General features: G+C 36.4%; 1 protein-coding gene across 8 annotated transcripts in view; it reads left to right on the forward strand.

Moving 5' to 3' along the window:
- The first annotated feature begins 5,161 nt into the window (after positions 1 to 5,161).
- The window catches only part of LOC135195567 (uncharacterized protein DDB_G0271670-like), a 111,016-nt gene continuing 92,073 nt past the window's right edge, over positions 5,162 to 24,104 (forward strand). For 5 of the 8 annotated variants that reach the window (XM_064221855.1, XM_064221859.1, XM_064221853.1 and 2 more), the window contains exon 1: positions 5,162 to 5,319. The gene's annotated coding sequence lies outside the window, so the exon portion shown is untranslated. The remainder of the gene's footprint in view (positions 5,320 to 24,104) is intronic. The other 3 variants (XM_064221854.1, XM_064221857.1, XM_064221856.1) reach the window with 1 other exon arrangement.

Below are 24,104 nucleotides of genomic sequence, written 5' to 3' on the forward strand. Positions count from 1 at the left end.
AAGAAGAAGAAGAAGAAGAGAGGTATAAGACTGAGGCTTGATTTTGGAGGAGGTGATAAACCTACCTTTTGAAATAACTGCAGATTACAAGTCGGAGGAAAACGCAGGCAGTCTCGTATTTCACAGTTGAAGTTTTAAAACTCTTTGCCTTCCTGTCATGATTCTTGATTATCATATGAAGAAGAAGAAGAATAGGAGAGATATAGGGGCAGGACTTAATTCTGGAGATTTTGAGTAATAATAATAGTAATAATAATAATCTCTCTCTCTGTCTGTCTGTCTCTCTCTCTCTTCTAAATGGCAGCCTGGCTTCCCTTACGAAGCTGCCTGAGATAAGAGGGACTTCGTATAGCTTTTACAAAACGAAAAGTATAACCAAGGTAAATCAGAATTTTTTTACATCATGATTCAAATGTAAACATATGTGCTATTACATAATCCCTGTGTACACATAGCAGCTTGTTAGGTGACAAGACAATATATACATAAATGTCACGCACGCTTTTATGTAATTGTTCTGGTGCTTATTCGCTGAATCATTTTAGATGATCTCTGTGTTTAGCTGCTGAACTCTTGTATTCATGCCCTTTAGTCTTTTCTATGTCATCGTTCTTAATGGGGGAATTCTCCGGTGTCTGGTATCAAGCATTAGCTTGACTTTTTAAAGTTATGATAGCTTTCATCTATTTGCAAATGTAGTCGTTGTTAATTTATCTTTGCATTCTAATTTAAATGTTCTAGCCTGTTTGGTCAGTCAGAGTTATGATCGACGGACCTCAATTGTTAGCCTATTTCCTTTATTTTTCATAATGTTTACGTCTAAGCTCCAGTTTTAAAGTTGGTACCTTTAATCTAAGTCTCTAGATTCTTGAATGTCTGTTGTCTCGTTTCCTTACTCGAGAGATCGCCATCTTTTCACTCCTTCTATCTAACGAAGACCAAGGTTTTAGTCTTCTAACCATTTCTGTCTATTGTGTATTCTCCTCACCTGAAAGATCGCCATCAATTCACTCCATTTCCCACCATTTACGGGCCAAAGTTTCAATATTTGTATCTTGACCCTCTAGTATCTAGAGCCATTTATGTCTGTTATTATGTTTTCCTCACCCGAGAGACCGCCATCTTTTCACTCCTTTGAACTAACGAATTCCAAAGTTTTAATCTCCCTAACTTTTAAGGTTCAAAGTCTCAATATTTCCACCTTTACCCTCTAGTATCTAGAGCCATTTATGTCTGTTATATGTTTTTCTCATCCGAGAGACGGCCATCTTCCCGCTCCTTTCATCTAGCGAAGTCCTGTAGGAATCTGTTCTCCTCTCATCCCCGATTTCTCATTTTCATAAATGGCCTCCAGACCCATCCGGCCCTTAATCAATTCTTTTGCAGATGCTCTACGCGAGTCTTCTACGCCCATCTCCTGATGTATTTTCCCCTCAGATCTCTGTTTTATTTGTTCTTGATCTCCGAAGACGGCAAGAGCTAGTAGATTCCCATCAACTGTGCATTTGACGTCTAGGCAAGTCCCGTAAGACGCTTCTGATTGGATGTTGATAAGCCAATCGCAGGGCTGGAAACTCTCCAGTCTCTCTCTCGAGAGTTCACATGAGCAGGATGTATGTTCCACTCTTTCAGGAGAGGTGGAGCATACATCCTGCCTATGTGAACTCTCGAGAAAGACTGAGAGCTTTCAGCCCTGTGATTGGCTTATCAACAGCCAATCAAGAGCGTCGTAAGGGGCTGGCCTAGACGTCAAATGCACAGTTGATGCAAATCTACTATAGGAACATACAAGAAAATCAAAAGCATTTATAGTATGGTGACTTAGGAACAATATTCTTCGACTACCATTCATCATTATTATTATTTACTAATTATTATCAACGATCAACATTGCAGAATGACGCAACACCACCTAACATAGGAATGAACTTTCCCAGCCACTGGAAGATGCAACATAAACTGGAATTCTTTCCAGCTGTTTTCCAGTTTATTACGTTACTGGAATGCTTTTTTTTTTTGAGTTGCTGGGGAAGAAGAGCAATTACAAATAGAGGGGGCCGGGTGGAGGCTGGGTGATGGGGGGGGGGGGGGATAGGAGAAACAGGGGAGGTTGTTTTACAAGAGAAAAATCTTCACTCATTTGATAGCATGACCTCAAGGATCCTCCGATTTGAGAGATAGTTACATTGATATAAAAACTTGATGAGAGAGAGAGAGAGAGAGAGAGAGAGAGAGAGAGAGAGAGAGAGAGAGAGAGAGGTAAACGGAAGCACAAACAAAAATCTTAGGAGAGAGAGAGAGAGAGTTCCCGAATGAGGGCTCTGTTTGGCGAGCAATGGCTTCAACCAACAATGTGTATTTGAGGGTTGAATGATGTGGTGACAATCTTTGCCCCTTAAAGGGAATAAGAAAAGGAATCTTTATATATAAATGGCATTTGTGATGATTCAGTTAGTTAAATATAATATTTGTTCTCTCTCTCTCTCTCCATTTCTTTCTCTCTATTCAATCATGAACATATTTACCTTGCATTCATAAATGCTTTACCCCATTCATGCATGAACGTATTACCAATGTCTCGCCCCATTCATTCATGAACGTATTAAAACATTCATTCATGAAAGTATTACCCCATTCATTTATGAATGTATTATCCCATTCATTCGTGAATGTATTTCCCCATTCCTTCATGAACGCATTTCCTCATTCCTTCATGAATGTATCACCCATTACATTCATGAACGCATTTCCCCGTTCGTTCATGAACTTATTCTTACCCATTGCGTCACGTCATTACCGCCTTTTTTTTGCAGGAACTTAAAATCGCGACACGCTAAATTTAGTCTCCTTCTTCGCTCATAATGATTTCTGCGAAGTCTTCGCCCCAACCACCATTAAGCCCCGAGTGATCTTCGCAGTTTCCTCTTGAAACAGAATGGTTATGTTCTGAACAATTCCTTCGAGTGAGTCCTTTTTAGAGAGTCCTTTCAGAGAGTCCTTGGGCATTTTTCCTTTCCTAATGATGAGAAGGACTCCTCTCCAGTCTCCTTTGGTAGGACCTTTAGCAAGAGAGTATTTTTTTTTCTTTTTTTAACTTAAAATCGATGAACTGAATAGATTACGGAAGTTTTCAGATATTTTTTTCTAACTTGGAATCAATGCAGAATATAAAATCATGAAAATTAATTTTGTAATTAATGCATTGGTGTATAAAATAAATAAGTTTTACCATTTTTTTTCTTGAAATTAATGCAATGTATAAAATCAAATATTTTTATAACTAGAATAGTTTTAAGAATTTTCTTATATGAAATCAATGCAGTTTATAGATTCCAAAATAATTTTTTTATTAGTTATTGGTAGAATTTTATTTCCAATTTCATTTAGTTTAGACTTAGGGATTTATTTAGCTGTGTTGTTTAGACTTAAACATTTTGTTAAGATGTACACATTTGCTTAGACATTTTATTTAAACTTAGACATTTGTTTAGACACTTGTTTAGTCATAGATATTTGCTCAGGCATTTTGCTTAGACTTAGACATTTGTTTAGACACTTGTTTATGTATAAACAATTTTGTAGACCTTTTCTTTAGACATGGACATTTGCTCAGACATTTTGCTTAGACTTAGACATTTGTTTAGACACTTGTTTAGGTATAAACATTTTTACAGACCTTTTGTTTAGACATAGACATTTGCTCAGATATTTTGTTTAGATGTAGTCATTTACTTGAACATTTGTTAGACGTAGACATTGTTTAGATATTTTGTATAGACGTATACATTGTTTAGACATTTTGTTTAGATGTAGACATTGTTTAGACATTTTCTTTAGACGTAAACATTTGAGCAGACATAAACACTTGTTTAGATATAAACAGTAGTCTGGACATTTTCTTTAGACATCGACATTTTTTTTTTGACATTTTGCTTAGACGTAAACATTTTTTAGACATTTTGTATAGACGTCAAACATTTTTTTTTAGACATTTTGCGTACACGTCAACAATTTTTTACACACTTAGCTTAGATGTCGACATTCGTCTAGACATTTTGCTTAGACGTCGACATTTTTTTAGACATTTTGCTTAGACTTAGACTTTTATTAGACATTTTGCTTAAACATCGATATTCATTTTAGACATTTACCTTTAGACGTCGACATTTTTTTAGACATTTTCTTTAGACGTCGATATTTATTTTACACATTTTCTTTAGACGTCGACATTATTTTTTTTTAGACATTTTACTTAGACTTAGACATTACAAAAAGTTCATTTAAAGATTCGTCTCGAGAAACTACTGACACCACCAGGCGCTTAGGGGGTTGGGGGTCCTGTCTCGTATCTAATAAACGAACAGCAAGAACTCCCTCCCCCCCCCCCCCCCCTCTCTCTCTCTCTCTCCTCCTCTCTCTCTCTCTCTCTCTCTCACCCCTCCCCAAAAGTCTCTTTTCGGTCCTTCTCCCACCTCCCTCCTTCTTACCCTCTCTCTCTCTCTCTCCTTTTATATATATATTTCTTTATGATATACAGGAATTCGGTTTGTCTGTTAGTCTGGGATATCATATTCTTCTCTCTCTCTCTCTCTCCTCTTTCTCTTCCTCTCTCTCTCTCTCTCTCTCTCTCTTTTCTTTACCCTCTCTCTCTCTCTCTCCTTCTTTATATATATAAATTATATATTATTATTATATAATATATATATATATATATATATATATAATATAAATAATATATTCATAATATACAGGAATTCGGTTTGTCTGTTAGTCTGGGATATCATTTCTCTCTCTCTCTCCTTCTATATATATATATATATATATTATATATATATATATATATATATATATATATATTCATCATAAAAATACAGGAAATTCAGTCTGTCTGTTGGTCTGGGATATCATACCCCCCGCCTCTCTTTCTTTTCCCCTCTCCTTCTCTCTCTACTTCCCCTCTCTCCCTCTCTCTCTCTCTCTCTCCTGTTGGCGTGGTGGCCCCCCCGCCCCAAGGACTGCCTGCCTGCCTGCCAGCCGTGAGTTGAGGCTAAGAGAGAGAGAGAGAGAGAGAGCGAGGACCGGTCCCTCCCCCACCCATCCCCCTCCGTCCGTGGTGGCCTGGCTAGCGGGCCAGGGTCCCGGGTCGGTCTGGTAGACCGGTGGACCCCTTCAGTCGCTGGTGCGCTCTGACCAAGGTAACATCGCCGCAAAACCCTTCTCTCTCTCTCTCACACTCTTTCTCTCTCGGTGGCCTTCCTCTACCCCAACTCCGACGGACACTCTAGCATAACGGCCCGCCACAAGCAGCACTATACCAAGGTAAGGAAGGTTTTTTTATTATTTTTTTTTAAATCCTCAGCAGGCAGGTTTTTCCTTCTTGAGTGTTTTTTTTCTGGAAATTTGTGTTTTTATATATATATAAATTGCGATTTCCGTCTCTCGTGTTATTGATTTGACGAGAGAGATATTTGACAGTGTGGTTTTTGTGTGTGTGTGTGTGTCATTTAAGGTCCACCATGAAGTGTGTGTGTTTTTTTTTTTTAAAAGATGCATTGTGGGTGGTTTTGTGTTCCCCTCGGACGTGTTTGGAGCCACTGGGATTCGTGTGTGCTTGTGTTTGTGTGTGTGTGAGAGAGAGAAAGAAAGAGATTTATTTTTTGTGTGTGTGAGAGAGAGAGAAAGAAAGAGATCCATTTTTTGTGTGAGTGAGTGAGAGAGAGAGATTTATTTTTTTGTCAGAGAGAGAGACAGAAAGAAAGAAAAATTTTGTGTGTGTGAGAGAGAGAGAAAGAGCTCCATTATTTTGTGTGTGAGAGAAGAAAGTGATAATTTTTTTGTGTATGAGAGTGAAAGAGATCCATTTTTTGTGTGACAGAGAAAGAGATAAAGTTTTTGTATGAGAGAGAGAGAAAGAAAGATAAATTTTGTGTGTGTGAGAGAGAAAGAGATAAATTTGTGTGTGTGTGTGTGTGAGAGAGAGAGAGAAAGAGACCAATTCTTGCATGGCCTTGTATCATAGAGATGTTTAGACCTACAGTGTTTTTTTTTTTGTGTGTGAAGGTCAGTGAGATAGATAACCCTATTTTTCTTAAAAAAAAGTTTATTACCCAAAAGTGACGTCTATATCAAACGAGAGAATTGCGAGCAAATGAGAGAGAGAGAGAGAAAGAGCAGCTCCACCGCCCATACCAGCTTGCTTTCATTACCATGACATGACGTGCTTATACAATTTCATATCTTGATACCTCGTGCCTTTGTCCTTCAATGAATCCGAGTCCTGATAATCAGTGTGACCTTCTCCTGCATCCTAATTCCATCATTTTAATCCTAGATCCTTCTCAAACTATATCCTCCTCCTCCTCTTTCTCTCTTCATTGTGGTATTTCAATCGAGCCAATGAAAATCAATAATTGAAGGCCTCACTTTGCAAACTGACATCGATAACGCCTTCTGTGTCTCTCTCTTTACGTAAGACGAGAGGAGGAGAATCAGCTGTGGTTTTTGGACAAGTGTTAAGAGGAAAGTAATTGAAAAGGAAATCAAATCTCGATGGGTAGTGATGATCATCCAGGGACGTGGACTCTCTGTTAACCAGAGCGAGCGATCCGGTGACTTATTTATACGCCAAGTGTTGGACGAATGTGTTTTTTTGTGCTGAATAAGAGGGTTTAATTTCTTCTCTGGTTGGAGGTTACCTTCTTTTTTCGCTTTTTCCCGAGAGGTTTAAACATCGAAGCTCCCTGGTACCAGGACCTAAGACAGAGAGAATTTGGGAGATACGAGATTTCCCTCTTTTTTTTGTAACAGATTCTGGAAATCTTCCAGAATAGAAGAAACAGAAAAATATTGTTTACAGTCTTCCAGGCCAATCCTCTGGAATTGAGACGTGGAAAAACCGACAAGTTTCAATGTTTTATTTTAGAATTGTGGCTTGGAAACACTCCCAATCTAGGTTTCATGCAAACAGGATTTGGAAATCTTCCAAGAAATCAAGTTCCATGGAAAAGAGATTTGGAATGCTTCCAGACTTCCAAGTTTTATGGAAATCAAGCAAAAGAGTTTCAAGTTTGAACGAGTTTAGGAAAGAATTGTAAAATTCCCGATCTCCTACGTCTCATGGAAAGAAGGCTGAGAACTTCCAAGTTTCCAGGTGGTTAGAAATGAGACCTGGAGAAACTTCCAGGATTCCAGACTTCTGGAAAGATTGACGTCGCAGGAAAGCAACATGTATACATTTCAAGTTCACCCTGGGGGTTAATTTTGAATCATGACTAGCTTACACCTTTCCAGGCGTTTAGAAATGACCCCTGGAAGAACTTCCAGGATTCCAGACCTCTGTAAATGATGACGTCGAAGCAAAACAACATAAATACGTTTCAAGTTCACCCACTGGCAGCCATTTTGCATAATGACCGCTTCATGACCGGTTTATCCCTTTCCAGGCAGTTAGAAATAAGACCTCGAAGAACCTCCTGGATTCCTGACCACTGGAAAGGATGACGTCGAAACACAACAACATAAATGCTACATGTCAGGGTTTGCCCGTGAACGACCATTTTGCATAAATGACTGGTTCATGACCGGTTTATCCCTTTCCAGGCAGTTAGAAATAAGACCTCGAAGAACCCCTGGATTCCAGACCTCTGGAAAGGATGACGTCGAAACACAACAACATAAATGCGACATATCAGGGTTTGCCCGTGAACGACCATTTTGCATAAATGACTGGTTTATCTGTTGCGTCAGCTTAAGGAGGGGAATGTATAATTGGCCTTGACGGTTATTAGACCGAATCTTGCTGAAATTGAGTGCTCAGAAAATCTACCACAAATGACAAAGCGCTTTGTTTGTGTGTCGCATTGCGCCTGCCAAGTCCGATGCTTCAAAGGTTACCGTTTGTTTGTTTGTTTGTCTGGAGGCCCGACTCTCTCTCTCTCTCTCTCTCTCTCTCTCTCTCTCTCTCTCTCTCTCTCTCTCAGAGCTCGTTTATACTGTCTTGCAGAGCACTTACGTGCGAGTGACTGAACAGGTTTTCTGTGGGAATTTTAGACTATTGTCTTGATATGGTGTTTGTCTAATTAGAACAGGGATCTAATTCAGGTTAATCAAAGCACTTTTGGGTTAATTTCACTCATCCTGAATGGAAGACCAAACACTAAAAGTTGATTCATGACAACAATCGCCCCTCGATAACTGAGACTTTTAGTAGCAACTTATCCCTTTTTACCTGAAAGATTCTACCACATAGCCCCTCCGTCATTTTTACCTTCTTGTCCCTTTAACGTAGAAACCCCCTTCCCTCCAATTGGTGTCTCCATCCCAATATCCTGAAGGCAAGGCAAACATCCCCATACATATCGAGTCTTCTGCTGCTGGGGGAGGTCTTGGTGTGGGTGGGTCTTTGAAGCCCCGGGGGAGCCAAAAGCCATAGACTAGGTCCCTCAGGTTAAAATAGGATGCTTTCCTCACACCTGGTACTATTTCATTCTCTTTTACCCCCCTCCCCACACCCTCCCCCCCCTTGTGTCTCCTTGTTTCCAACGAGAGAGAGAGAGAGAGAGAGATAGAGTAGATGGAGCGGTAGGCAATTTAAAATGAAAGTACTATATACGTAGTATATACCTCTGTCGGAAGCAATTCCATTTTACAATCAATCAGCTCCACCTTCTTTGCCGGGGCATAAAATGGCGTTGCAGACCTTCGTCCCCTGAGAGAGAGAGAGAGAGAGAGAAGAAGAATGAAACATCTGGGAGCGATATGAGAAACAGATTGCGGGAGTGACGATGTAATGGACCTCGATGAATCAATATGCGGGGTTTTATGTGCAAGGTAAATGGCTCTCTCTCTCTCTCTCTCTCTCTCTCTCTCTCTCTCTCTCTCTCTCAGTGGGAAAAAGGTCTGGATTGGTTCGTTTCTGGAGAGACACTTAAGACGGTTTGTAAGGACTTTGGTCCTGATGACATATTGTTTGAGGGGAAGAAAAGGAGGTATATTCCATCTTCTTCTTCTTCTTCTTCCTCCTCCATTTATCGCCAATTTTCTCAAGTTTCACCCATACGGTTTCTGGATGGTATCATGATACTCAAATCAGTCATTCGTGTACTTCTTTAAAAATCGTCTCGTGGTTGGATCACAATCATGGATTATAATCAGGCAAAATTATCATCCTGATAATTTCTCATGATTATAAGGTTATCATTCTCAATAATTGCTGTCGGTCACGAATTATCCAATGCGTCAATCCTGCTTCTAAATGAAAACACTATAGTGGCAACCAACATTATCATTTTCTGACCGAATACTCAGTGACCTTGGTAATTGCGACGCCAGATAACTGACTGACAGTCGATCAATCAACTGTAACCGGGAAGTTGATGTCGCATTTACGGTAGTGGTGACGCTAGATCTCTCAGTCGATCAGTTAATTCTGACTGGTTACCCGTCAAATTTCTCCCTGTTTTATAATTTATTGATAAATCACTGATACAAAGAAAACTCATAAGCACGATTCTCCTTGTCAAGGCAAGGAAGCTTTCTGCTTTATATATCTTAAATAGCACAATCAAACAGACATACTACTGTGGGTTTACTTTCCCAATTTACTGATATTTCTATCTATTTATTTATTGAATTGTTTAATACATTTCTTCCTTCCTAATAACTGTCCACTTTCTGTTTACTTCTCTCTGCTAAACATCATATTCTTTGGAAGGTTGAATTTCAAGTCTGTAGCCTCTGAACTTTATGTAGGCTTGTTCCATATGAATAGAGTTCTTCATTTTCTGAATAATAATAATAATAATAAAAGAAATTAATTCTCACACCATATTCTGTGGAAGGTTGAATTTGAAGTCAGTAGCCTCTGAACTTTATGTAGGCTTGTTCCATATGAATAGAGTTCTTCATTTTCTGAATAATAATGATAATAATAATAATAATAATAAAAGAATTATCACACCATATTCTGTGGAAGCTTGAATTTCAAGTCAGTAGCCTCTGTACAGTGCAGGCTTTTACCATATGAATAGAGGTCTTCATCTTCTGAATAATAATAAGAATAATAATAGAAATGAAATCTCACACCATATTGTGTGGAAGGTTGAGATTCAAGTCAGTAGCCTCTGTACTATGTAGGCTAGTTCCATATGAATAGAGGTCTTCATTTTCTGTATAATAATAATAATGATAATAATAATAAAAATAATAATAATAATAATAATAATAATAGAAATGAAATCTCACACCATATTGTGTAGAAGGTTGAATTTGAAGTCAGTAGCCTCTGTACTGTGTACTAGGCTTGTTCCATATGAATAGAGTTTCTTTTTCATTTTTCTGTTATAATCAAATAATAATAATAAATAAACAATAATAATAGAAATGAATCCTCACGTGACGTGTACGGGTGAACACGCACTCATTTGTAATTTAAATCGCGACTGTATTAGGAAATCCTCGCGCACTGCATTTACAAAAAATTTCAGAATCCAGGTTCTGTAATCATGGATTTCGTGACGGCTGAATTTCTGGACTGCATGGAATACATCGGCCATGTAAATAGGAATCGATTGTTTGAGTAATTTGTGTGTGTTTTTTAGTCTTTATTGTGATTTTTTTTATTGATTAATATAGAGCCTATTTAAATAGTTAATTTTGTATATATTTTTTTGTTAGTTACAATGTCTTTTATATATTTTTTTACTTATCCTTCACCTATAATGTCTATGTAGGCTTTATATATATATATATATATATTATAGTATATATATATATGTATGATTTTATATATATATATATATATATATATATATATGTGTATGTATGTATTATTATTATATAAAATATATATCTATATATATATATATAATATTTATATATATATATATAATGTCAAAGAAAAAATTAGATGAAATGCATACTTTTTATTTCAATAAACACACACTCACACATACATACACGCACACACACATACACACACACACACACACACACACACACATATATATATATATATTTATATATCTATATATATATAGATACTTTTCGAATGTTTAATTCATTTCATTTAAAAATTATGCATAGTCTTTTAAAACTATCTAAGCTTAAACTAAGGCGATCGATTTCTCTTTATATAGCTTCGAACACATAAAGTTAATTCAATTACCTAATATATTCATTACTCTTTAAATAATAATCTGTATAAACTTATTCATTCTTCGTCATGATTATCACCCTAAGCGCTTCTGCCTTGCGTCCTTTTTTAGCTTTTCAATCTTGTATATAAATATATATTTTTTTCACCATGTCTTCCAGTTTCTAAATTCATAACACTTCAGTTTTTCTACCTCGTCTATTCTCTCCTCGCTTCCCCTCTCTTTCCTTCCTTTTTTATTTTTATTTTTTTTAGCTTCTCTCTCCCTTCCATTGTTTCCAAGTGTAGTTATATTTTCACGTTTACCCCGACGTCCTTCTTGTCTGTAAACAAAGACGAACTTTGCCGAAAGATATAAATGAATAACTAAATGAAATAATGAAATATAAGAATAAACAAATATATTCATTCACATCAGAAAGAACGCTTATTTTAGCTGGTTGGGGTTGAGTGTAAGTGAAGGTCTTGAGTCCGTTTATCTTCTTTTAAGTATTCGATCTTTTAATTGATAAATGAATTGATTTACTTAATTAATTTATTTATCTATCTATTTATTTGTTTATTTATTCTATTTATTGATAAATAAATAAATTTATTTATTTATTATTTTATGAGAAAGTAACAGACACATATGTTAAAATCGACCCCAGTCATAGTTACAAAACCCACCTTTTAACAAGGAGTGATCCTACCTACAGCTTACTCGGGACACGTGCAAGATTGTCCCCTCACGCACAAGTTGTAAACATCATATTTTCCCAACTTTTAACGTAAATTAAAACGTGCTAAAATCTATGGTCAAACAGAGTCTTGTTTCACTAACGAAAATTGAAATATATGCGTTATATTAGAAATAATTTTTTCTGCATTGTTTAATATGTACATTATTTATTTTTTACATTTTCATCCTAATAAATGAATCATAAATACCATATTCTAAAATTCCTGTATCTTTAACTCAACGCGGAACGCCTTTTCCAGACGTTTTTAGGCTACTCCATAGACCTTTCCTACCCCCAAACAACAACAAGAACAACAACAACAACAAAAACAATAACAACAACAAGAACAACAACAACATAAAGTAGTTCGCAGTCTTACTCCCCGAGCAAGTGAAGATGAGATATTAGACACACTAATTCATGGGAATACAGAAGAAAAGAAGGGAATTCCACGTTTTTGGTAGTGAACGGCATGAAAGAATAAAGAATAAGCCCAGTTGACTCTTAAGTTCACAACTTCCATTCAGTTACCTGCGGATTTTATGAAGTGAATCACATAATTAATTATCAATATTTCCCCCTCTTATTCTTCCTTTGTCTTTACAATTTTCCTTAAATCTATTTCATATATTCCTCCTTTATCTATTTTTTATCTATCTGGCGTCCTACATATCTAAAACCCTAGTATGCTTATTCCCTAGTTGCCCTGGCACTAAGGGGGTAAACCCTAATTGATTCTAACCTTGTGTTTCCAGATTGGTCTTGTAGCGTGAATGTTCCATATTGACCATATTAGTTCCCTATTAGTCGCTTTTAATTCCATATTTATGCTTTTAATTTTATACTTATACTTTAATTTCCTATCTATCGCTTTTAAATCTATATTTATGCTTTTAATGTTCTATTTATACTTTTAATTCCCTATATAACTTTTTGATTCCCTATTCATCCTTTTAATTCCCTATTTACCCTTTTAATTCCCTATTTACCCTTTTAATTCCATATTTACCCTTTAGATTTTCCACTTACGTTTTTAATTCCCTATTTACCCTTTCAATTCCATATTTGTTTTTTTAATTCCTTATTTATCCTTTAAAATTGAAAATTTAATTTCATATTTACCTCTTTAATTTCTCATTTAGCCTTTTATTCTATATCTAACCTTTTAATTTTCTACTAATCATCTTAATTCCCTATTTACCATTTTAATTTCACATATATACCTTTTTAATTCCACATGTACCTTCCTAATTCCCTATTTACTATTTCATTCATGATTTTCCCTATTTAGTTCAAACTACAACCGAAAAATAATGTACCTACAGTAGCCCTTAGTATAAATCTCCCATATTTATCATAAAATTATTGAATGAATCTTCTTGACTTTCATTAGGCCATATTAAATCTTCCTTAGTCATACTAAAACATAATGTGAGTCTACTCTACTTAGGCTAATCATCTTTGTAAATCTCCCCTCGTCATACCAATACGTTGAATGAGAATACTGTGCTCACGCTAATTGTTCGTATAAATCTTCCCTAATTATGTTAATTCATTGGGATCAATCTGCTCCCCTAACGTTAATCATGCATTTTAAATCTTCCATATCACTGCTAAGCTTTTAAAGAGAGTTTATCCTACACTTAAATCATCCTACAAGTTTATAAAGCATAAAAGGAATCTATTAGATTCACTGTAGCTTACAGTATGAGTCTTCCCTATTTAGATTTGCCTATAATATAATTTCCCCCTTTTATTTCTTTCTTTGAAGTATAATCTTCCCTATTCATCGTAAACTACAATTTTATTTAATAAGCTATAGCAGGGATTTGTTAAATTCACGCTATCTTGCATTATAAATCTCCCCTAGTCAGCTTTGCCTATAGTATAATCTTCCCTGTTTTTCTATTAACTATGGAAGGAGTCTATTAGATTCACGCTAACTCACAGTAAAAATCTTCCCTAGTCACCTTTATCCAAAAATATAATCTTCCCTATTCTTTATAAACTGCAAAATGAGTCTGTTAGGTTTACGATACCTTATTGTATAAATCGTCCTTATTCGGCTTTGGCAATGATATAATCTTCCCTGGTTTTTTCATAAACTGCAGAATGAGTCTGTAAGGTTTACGATACCTCATAAATTAAATCACCCCTGCTCATTTTAAAACAAGGCACAGACCTTTCGTATTCGTCCTTACTCACAGGATGAATCTTTCTCTCTTCATTTCGTAACTCACCAGCAAGAATATTGCCTACTAGGTTAATGGGAAATGACTCATTCCTGGTCTTTGTTAAGCATGTGTACGTCTTTTGTTTTATATTGTTGTGGTCTTTCAAGTATATTCTTTCATTCTCTCAATGTGAATCACGAATTGTTCTCTGTTGTTGCATTCAGGAATGTTTTTCCTAATATATTGTTCTCGTGACGAACCTTCATATCTGCTAAATTTCTCAGTAATGATTATTAAAGTATTTAATTTATATATTCGTGCAAATAGACCTAACACACACACATATCTATCTATCAATCTATTTATCTATGTATATATATATATATATATATATATATATATATATATATATAATATTATATATATATGTATTCTTCTGTTAAAACAGGATACGTCTTAAGTATAAAAGACCCATTAAACACTCTGGTTTAAACCTAAACCTATGGACATATATATATATATATATACATAATACATATATATGTATCTGTATATATATATATTTATAATATATATATATATATATATAGATATATATATATATATATATCTATAGATATATATATATATCGATTTTCCATGCGGCCATAGCCAGTAATGCAGTAACCCCCGGCGTGCCTGCATTAGTGTTTACAAAATTGATGAGGTTGTAGTTCTCTTGCTTCTGAACCCCACCCCACCCCAACCCCCCACCCCTGGCCTTCCACTAAAAGAACAAACCCGCTAACCCCGTTGTAGAATGTTCTTGAACTGTATTGAATTCTGTATCCTGTAGTGAAATTGCTTATTACTTACTGTATGACATTTTGATAGACTGCGATATCTCCATGTGTGTGTGTGTGAATGTATGTATGTATTTATTTAGATACGTATGTATTCATCACATTCATACACTGTTTTCAAAAGTATGAACCCATATACGCCTGTATATATGTATATAAGCGAATACCACAGGATACGCTGACAATGTCTTAGTAAAGACGAAAGCGCTTGGATTTCTGTCTATCATTTTTCCTGTGGTATTCGCTTATTTAATGAAGTCACGTCTATCTACTGTGATTTTTAAAGCATGTATATATGTATATGCATGTATTAACATATATATGTATATATATATAACCTTGCCCTTGAAAGTGGTCATCAGAGGTCATAAATTATGCCAATGGTGGGTGGAATTCTATGATTATGACCGAAATATTTATATAAACATAACTTCCCGGCGTTCTGGCGTCATGGCCGCTCGTACCAGAGCGACAAGGTCGCAGGTTTTATTTTTATATAAGGAGAGGGTATTTTACTCTATGCCCAACCGTGCTCCTTCTTTATCCAGGCTTAGGACCGGCTTGAGAGTGTATATACTATCGCGGTCTTGGTTTGAATCCTTACAACGGCGCGCCCAATAACTGCAGTCAGGCGTTGAGGTGAATTCAGTAGCACTGCAGAAGAAGAATAAAGAGAGAGAGAGAGAGAGAGAGAGAGAGAGAGAGAGAGAGAGAGAGAGAGAGAGTCAGGGAGCGAATGGATCCATCAGAATATAACCCCAAACTGGAAGAATATATAGATTTAATTCATCGGCTCGCTAATCTTTCCATTGCATGAGCTTATATATTGACCGGGCCCACAGAGAGAGAGAGAGAGAGACAGAGAGACAGAGAGAGAGAGCTGTTGTAGTCAGGCAGTGGCGACTATATAGTGTCCTTGTTTTGGTTAACTTTATGTTTGGCGTGATTCTTCTTCTTCTTCTTCTTCTTCTTCTTCTTCTTCTTCTTCTTCCATGACATTCACGTGCTTTTATTGAACATAAACATCTCTCTGGAAAAAAGTGAATTTATTTATTAATTATTTTTTTTGAATATTTTTTATATTTCTGATTTTCTGGAAGGAGATAACTGTTGTTCCTCTGAACTTTTGGTTATGACGAACAACATTGTTGTTGCTCTTGTTGTTGTTATAATAATCAAGCCTCCTGACATCTTGGCATCTTGACAGGAAAAACAAAACCATTAAACATCTATATTTCATAAAAAACAAACTTATTTATTTTATTCTTCGAAGACTACCTAAATTCGGCCTCTTACTTAAGGGGAAGTTGCTCCTCCCCCTTACACCCCTAAGCTGGGCGCTGATTGGCTGACGCGTGACCGAGCCCGTTCCGAGAGGGCGTGGCTCATCGGTTAAACGAGGCCAGGGGGCGTGGCTTACATATAAGAGCGTTGGCAATTTTTTTTTTTTTTTCTTATTTTTATTTACGTCGTGTCCATGAGGTTTCCAGTTGAGTCTAGAGAATGGGAGTAGAAGGGTCTTAGATATAAGGGTATGGTATGATTGACTCTCTCTCTCTCTCTCTCTCTCTCTCTCTCTCTCTCTCTCTATGTGCATGCGTGCTTGCCTTCCATCTGAACTGGAACATTTGAAGGTAGATATTATTTCGTCTACATTGATTATTGGAGCCATAAAATCCACGACTGTATTCACCACTGCTGTACTCTGCTTCCAGTACTCGCATTCGAGTGGTGTTCTCTAGCGAGAGAGAGAGAGAGAGTGTAACAAAGAGTTACAAGGATTAGGATGTCTCAAAGACTTGTTAGTCCATCCAAAGAGGAGACATCGTGTGCTCACTTATCTCTAGGGGCAGGTTTTAATGTTCATTCACAGTGTCCTAATGATTTTTTTTTTGTAATACATTGCTATTATTCTTGCTGTAAGGAGGAGGAGGAGGAGGAGGAGGAGGAGAGACTGAAGGAGAGATGAGGGAGAGAGAGAGAGAGAGAGAGAGAGAGAGAGATATGTTTCTTGTTATTACGTCGCTATTTACTGTGTAATGGAGAGAGAGAGAGATATTTCTTGTAATACGCCGCTATTATTATTGCTGCAAGAGGGAGAGAGAGAGAGAGAGAGAGAGAGAGAGAGAGAGAGAGAGAGAGAATTCACACTGAAGCAGCAAATGAATTCTTTAAGCAAAACTCATTTCCTTTCGTGGAACAACAACTCTTTACAAGCTAGAAAACTTGCAACACAAGTATTATTTAAACTTGCAATTCTAAAAATAACACTTATCAGCGCACAAACGCTTCGTAACGCTACGTATCACTTAAAATACAAAGCGTCAACACTTTGCATAATGCATAATTCAGTTAGCGCATGCGCAGGGTTTCTGTGCATGACACAACACTCTCAGTGCAAAGGGCAAAGTCTTTGCATACTTCAATATGCAGTAAACACATATAAACACACACACAAACACGAACAAATATAATGTGCAGTAATGAACGCATTCATTTTAACAACACAAACAGTTTGTGTATCAGTTTCTTTTCATGGTCATTCTACGAGTAATGTTCGTTTCCGAGAATGTTATTCCCACAACACGAGACTTTAGCATAGATTACTTGGCTTGCAACAAAACAAGGCAGAGAGGTATTGGGAACACATAGAATACATTCATTGAACACAAGAACACAAGGAGAACACATCTTGAAGAACACAAGGGTTTTAGCAAGCAAAACAGAACACGGTGCATCTGAACATGACTGGTACATAGAAATGTTCAAATTGTGCATTAATGGCTGACGGGCTGTGATACATTATTTACATATGCATGCATGTCCGTATGTATACACATAAATACATACGTATATATGTACAGGGTGTCCATAAAGTCCCATTACCATTATAAGTATTTATTACTTGTAATGGTCTTGGGACTTTATGGACACCCTGTAAATGTATATATATTTATGTGTATATACACGCATACGAATAAATTAACATATGTATGTATGTATGTATGTATGTATGTGTGGTTGTGTGGGAGGAATGTAGACATAAAAATGTTTTTCGATGGGAACTAATGAATCTACCAAAGTTATTATGACACTGGAGCCGTTAATTATTGTTTTTCCACTGTCGTTTATATTCATGAATGCAAGATTACCGAATATAAATTGTTATTGGATTGGAAATATATTATTAGATAGATTGCTTACAAAGAAAAGTCTCGAATTTTTCAAAAAGCCTTCGGAAAGAAGAACAAAATTTACCCAATTCACGCGCGCGCGACACAACACACACCACACCCACCACACACCACACACACACACACACATATATATATATATAATATTATATATATATATATATATGTGTGTGTGTGTGTGTGTGTGTGTGTGTGTGTGTGTGTGTGTGTCTCCATCTCATTGTAAAATAATTTTTCTGATGTTATCTTTATGTTGATTTACTCGTAAATCGATGTAGCTATTTTATTTTATTATTATTATTATTATTATTATTATTATTATTATTATTATTATTATTATTATTATTATTATTGCCAGAAATCTGGTAACTCTATCGACTTTTAACCTCGACAATGTAATGTTACTGTAATCCTATCATTCTATTATCATCGTCGTCTCTATTTTATTATATTATTATTATTATTATTATTATTATTATTATTATTATTATTATTATTATTATTATTATTATTGCACAGACCTGCTTTTTTATATTTTTGCGTTCTAGTAAATGGTTGTCATAATATTAATAATTAATATTTTAAGTTCTTCCAGAAAATGTTTTTATAAAATCTCAGATCATTATTATGATAATGATAACGAGTGTTTACCTATATTGAGTAATAATAATAATAATAATAATAATAATAATAATAATAATAATACCCAGTGTCTACAACTCTTATCAGATTGCTAAAGATAAGAATATGATTGCAATTATTAATTTTTCTCTCCATACGTGGATATATTTACCTATCTTGAAAAATATTAATAATAATAATAATAATAATTGAAAAAGAAACCCACAAAATCACTTTGTAACTTGTTTATTTCTAAGTATTACATTTAGTTTTACTACACACTTAGAAGTAAACAAGTTACAAAGTGATTTTGTGGGTTTCTTTTTCAATCTTCAGAAAAGCAAAATGAAAGAAGTTTTTGTTTGGGTTAATAATAACTAATAATAATAATAATAATAATAATAATAATAATAATAATAAATAATAATAATATAATAATAATAATTTTTCATTAAAAGTGATTGCTGTCTCAGCTGCATTAATTTCATATAGTTTTTTCTGTATTTTTCTAATTGTGGTTTTCTCATTGTTGCTTAGACTGTTGATGACTCAAATAGGTAGTCATGAAGTCAATATTAAATTTTAACGTTAAAATTGACCTTCACAATTACCTATTTGAGACGTGCCAACCGTCGGTGCGTTGCTCAGCATTTTAAGCAACAATGAGAAACCATAATTAAGAAAATAGAGAAGAAGGTATATAGAATTAATGCAGCTGAGGCAGCAATCACTTTTAATGAATATGTTTGGAGGAGGGTTTACTTTCAGCATACAACAATAATAATAATAATAATAATAATAATAATAATAATAATAATAATAATAATAATAATATACCTGGTGTCCATAATCCTTATCAGACCATGTAAAACGCAGTTTAAAAAATACCATGATTAAATTGAGGGCGCTCGCTACCGAACTGTAACACCAACTAGGGCGTTTCCACAACACGATACCTATAGCCGAAGAAGGGCGTCACTGGAAGGGGTGGGGGGAGGGGCTTGAGTGGAGGTTGGAGGGAAGGGGGAGGGAGATTGCATGCATGCAATATATATATATATATATATATATATATATATATATTATATATAGATATATATATTGCAAACACAACGAGGTAATGTAGACTTGGAAAGGAGATTCGGTCTTTGAGATTTAGGTGTTCATTCTTTAGCCTTGTTTTTTTTCACTGGGTAATGTGGAAACTTGTTTAGTGGGATTTCTGTAAGGTTGTTGGGTACTCTCTCTCTCTCTCTCTCTCTCTCTCTCTCTCTCTTCTCTCTCTCTCTCTCTTACAAAGTTGTTTTTATTGGACTTCAATAGACATTGCTGTAGAGATGTAAGGGCTGCGCCTCTCTCTCTCTCTCTGCTCTCTCTCTCTCTCTCACACACACACACACACACACACACATATACAGTATATATAATATATTATAATAATATATATATATATATATTTATATATAATAATGTATATTATATATGTTACATAATATTTTCATTCACAAATTCCGTGCTTACTTAAAAAACAAAACGCGAAGAGAGAGAGAGAGAGAGAGAGAGAGAGAGAGAGAGAGAACCTCAACGTATTTATTTTTCTGCATCAGCAACTTTCATCCAAGAACTTCAACCCCTCCTTCCCCCTGTTCTTAATCCATATTTTTTTCGCATTCTGCTCATTATAGTCACCTGTTACTTCTCGTTATCTTTACCTTTCTTCATTGACGATAATTTTTCTCCTTCCATCACTTTTCTTACTATGTGCGCTGTTTCCATGAGCACACTCTTCTGCACGAGTCTTGGAGCTATACTTCGGCCTCTAGTTCTTCCAGGTTCGTTTCCAAGGATCTTGGGATCGTGCCTAGTGGAGTCCTGGAGCTACTTCGGCATCTAGTTCTTCCAGGTTCCTTTCCAGGGATCTTGGGATCGTGCCTCCTAGTGTCTTGGAGCTACTTCGGCCTCTAGGTTACCAGGTTCCTTTCCAGGGATCTTGGGATCGTGCCTAGTGGAGTCCTGGAGCTACTTCAGCATCTAGTTTATCCAGGTTCCTTTCCAGGGATCTGGTATCGTGCCTAGTGGAGTCCTGGAGCTACATGGGCATCTAGTTTTTTCAGGTTCCTTTCCAGGGATCTTGGGATCGTGCCTCCTAGTGTCTCTATGATTATGGATACAATTTCCACTGGCATATCCCCATATCCTTCTTATTTCAATTTTCAGGTCTTGATACTTATCCATTATTTTTTCAATCTTTCTCATCTACTATGATGTCCCATGGTACTGTGGCATCGATGAGTGATACTTTCTTCTTGGGTTTGTCAGTGAGCGTCACGTCTGGTCCATTGGCACGTGTCACCCTGTCTGATCTGTTGTTGTTGTTATTATTATTATTATTATTATTATTATTATTATTATTATTATTATTATTATTATTATTATTATTTTGCTGAATCTTTGACAACATTTCAACTGAAAAAGTCTCGAAACGATAGCTAAATCTTGGAGAATATTCCGAACTGAATCTTTTTCAACTTCTCAACTGAAAAAAGTCTCGAAACGATAGAATATTGCGAGGTTTTCCTCTCTAGAGAAACCATTATGTAGTACAAGAAGTCATTGGCATAATAAGAGGTTTTCCTTATGACAGAAAAAAAAAAACGTTGAGAAACGTACTCCATTGAATTGGCAAACGACTCGCAAGAACACCCTCACAGGAACACATCCAGGCAAGATTCTACTGAATAAGAAACCCACAAAATTACTGTGTATAACGTGTTTACTTATAAGTAGTTGCGTTTTATTTTACTCCACACTCGAGTATTTTCAGGCCCTATCTGTGGCAGGGTTGCCGTTTTGAGGAATTTCGTCTACTAGTGTGGCTTTCTGGTGACATCTGGCAACTCTCCGTGGCTTTTCCGACCACAGGGCATGGCGCTGAGGAATATTATGAAAATAAGGTTATAAAACATATCCTGCTTATTTATACAAATGAATTTTATTGGTAAGCTAGTGACGTGTAGTTTTTTTATGTCACGGAAAATAATTCTACATCGGAAAATAAGCATTCTAACCATTAAATCATAAATAACGTAAAAAAAAATCAGTAAAACGGCTTATGGTAACACTGCTAAAAGCCAATGTTGTGAAGAAAAAACGGCATCAAGAGATGTGTAGGTTGTCATCCTGGGTCAAGGCCCGGAAGACTACTGGGCCTTGACCCAGGCTGATAACCTAGGCACCTCTTGAAAAAGGGTCAAAGATAGGGCCTGAAAGTACTGGAGTGTTGAGTAAAATAAAATGCAAATGCTTATAAGTAAACACGTTATACACAGTAATTTTGTGGGTTTCTTTTTCAATCTTCAGAAGAAAACTGAAAGAAGTTTTTGTTTGGTTCATTCTACCGAACCTTGCTGATAAAGCTTCGAGGATGATCCTCAATCAAAGATACATCAAGAAAAAAGTTGGAAGCTGTTTTGAAAAATAATAAAAAGTGGAACAGAGACGATGAACATCAAGCAACAACGCAGCAATACCAGAAGAGGATGGTTTCACCAGACAGTTTTTTTTTTTCTCAGAAAAGACGAGAGGTGAGTGAGACGATGATGATGATGTCCGTCTTCTCGTTCTGGGTAATGGCGTTGCTATTGTTATTGTTGTTGTTGTTATTGTTGCTGTTCTTCGTGGCCTGATCGTCTCGCGCGAAGGTCGCCAACCGAGAAATCAAGACACTTGTCGTCGTTTCGTGTGGCCATTGAAGAAGAAGAAGAAGAAGAAGAAGGAAGAAAAGAAGAAGACGATGTAGCAGAAGTAGAAGAATAAAGGGTAGAAGAAAATTAGATAAAGGAGAAAGTAGCAGAAGAAGAAGAAGAAAGGGTAGAAGAATGTTAGATAAAGGAAGAAGAAGAAGAAGAAGAAGGAAGGGTAGAAGACAGTTAGAAAAAGGAAGAAGAAGAAAAGAGGTGGGGATAATAGAGAGTTACAAACCGGAAGGAGAAGAAGGACAGAGGAGAGGGAGAATGGCTGGAAGAAAGTTAGATAAAAGAAGGAGACTAAGAAGTAGAAGAAGGGACTACATAGAAGAGAGTTAGAAAAAGGAAGAAGAAGAAAGAGAAGAAGAAGGAGAAGAGAGCTCGCAACAGCACGTGCAAGAAAGAAGGGGCGTGCAGGATCAATACGCGGTGCAGCGATACAAGCCATAACCCCCTCCCTCCCCCCTCCCCTTGCAGGAGGGAGGGGGAAGGAGGAAGAGGTGGTACCAACACCGGCATGAGGAGGAGTGGGGTCGTCCTCTCCTTGTTGCATGACCGGGCTCTCCTCTCTTATTCCTCCTCCTCCTCCTCCTTCTCCTACCTCTCCCTGATCCCCCACCCTCCTAGTACCTCCCACTACCTCCTCCTCCTCCTCCTACCACATCAGACATCATGGCGCTGAGAGCCAACCAGGATACGGGCCGGTACCCCGCAACCATACTGCTCTGTATTATGACACTTCCAATAAACCTCGAATACGGTTGTTAAGGAGACGTGGAGAGAGAGTCTCTCTCTCTCTCTCTCTCTCTTTCTTCTTTCGATTACGGTATTCATTGATGTATGATGTCCATTAAACGGCCATTAATCATTTATACGAGTTTCTCCCGTATTCGTTAATTAGATTTTTTTTAGTTCATTTTTTTGTGAGGGTCAAGAAAGAAGGGCCGTCATTGAAGAGACGTTTAAAAGGATGTCATTGAAGAGATATAAATGATGTCATTAAAGAGATATTTAAGGGATGTCACTGAAGAGACATATGTGATGTCAGTTAAGAGGCATTTAAAAGATGTCAATGAAGAGATATTTAAGGAAAGTCAATGAAAAGACATTCAAGGGATGTCATTAAAGAGACATTGAAAAGATGTCATTGAAGAGATATTTAAGGGAACTCATTGGAGAAAAATATAAGTGATATCATTAAAGAGACATTTATTATGATGTCATTGAAGAGATATTTAAGGGATATCACTGAAGAGATATTCAAGGTATGTCATTAAAGAGATATTTAAAGAAAGTCATTGAAGAGACATATATATAAGTGATGTCATCAAAGAGACATTGAAAAGATGTCATTGAAGAGACATTCAAAGGATGTCATTGTCCCCCCCAAAGGAAGTCACGTCTGAAACATTTCCGACCGCATTTGAAAGCGAGGAAAATCTATTCCGCACAGAAAATGATGAGTCACGTTATACCGAACTGCTTTTTCGTGACTGCGAGCAACCTTTGACCTCTGCCCTCAAATTTGGGTGTCTCAGGCCTCGATGTAGCCCTTAGCCACTTAATCCAGCCCGCTGTAGCTCGCTGTAGGACTCTAGGATTCCTTAACAATCCATATTAGCCTCCTATGTACGTCTGTTAGACCAACTTACC

Source organism: Macrobrachium nipponense, chromosome 16, assembly GCF_015104395.2.
Source record: "Macrobrachium nipponense isolate FS-2020 chromosome 16, ASM1510439v2, whole genome shotgun sequence".
NCBI classification, from domain to species: Eukaryota; Metazoa; Arthropoda; class Malacostraca; order Decapoda; family Palaemonidae; genus Macrobrachium; species Macrobrachium nipponense.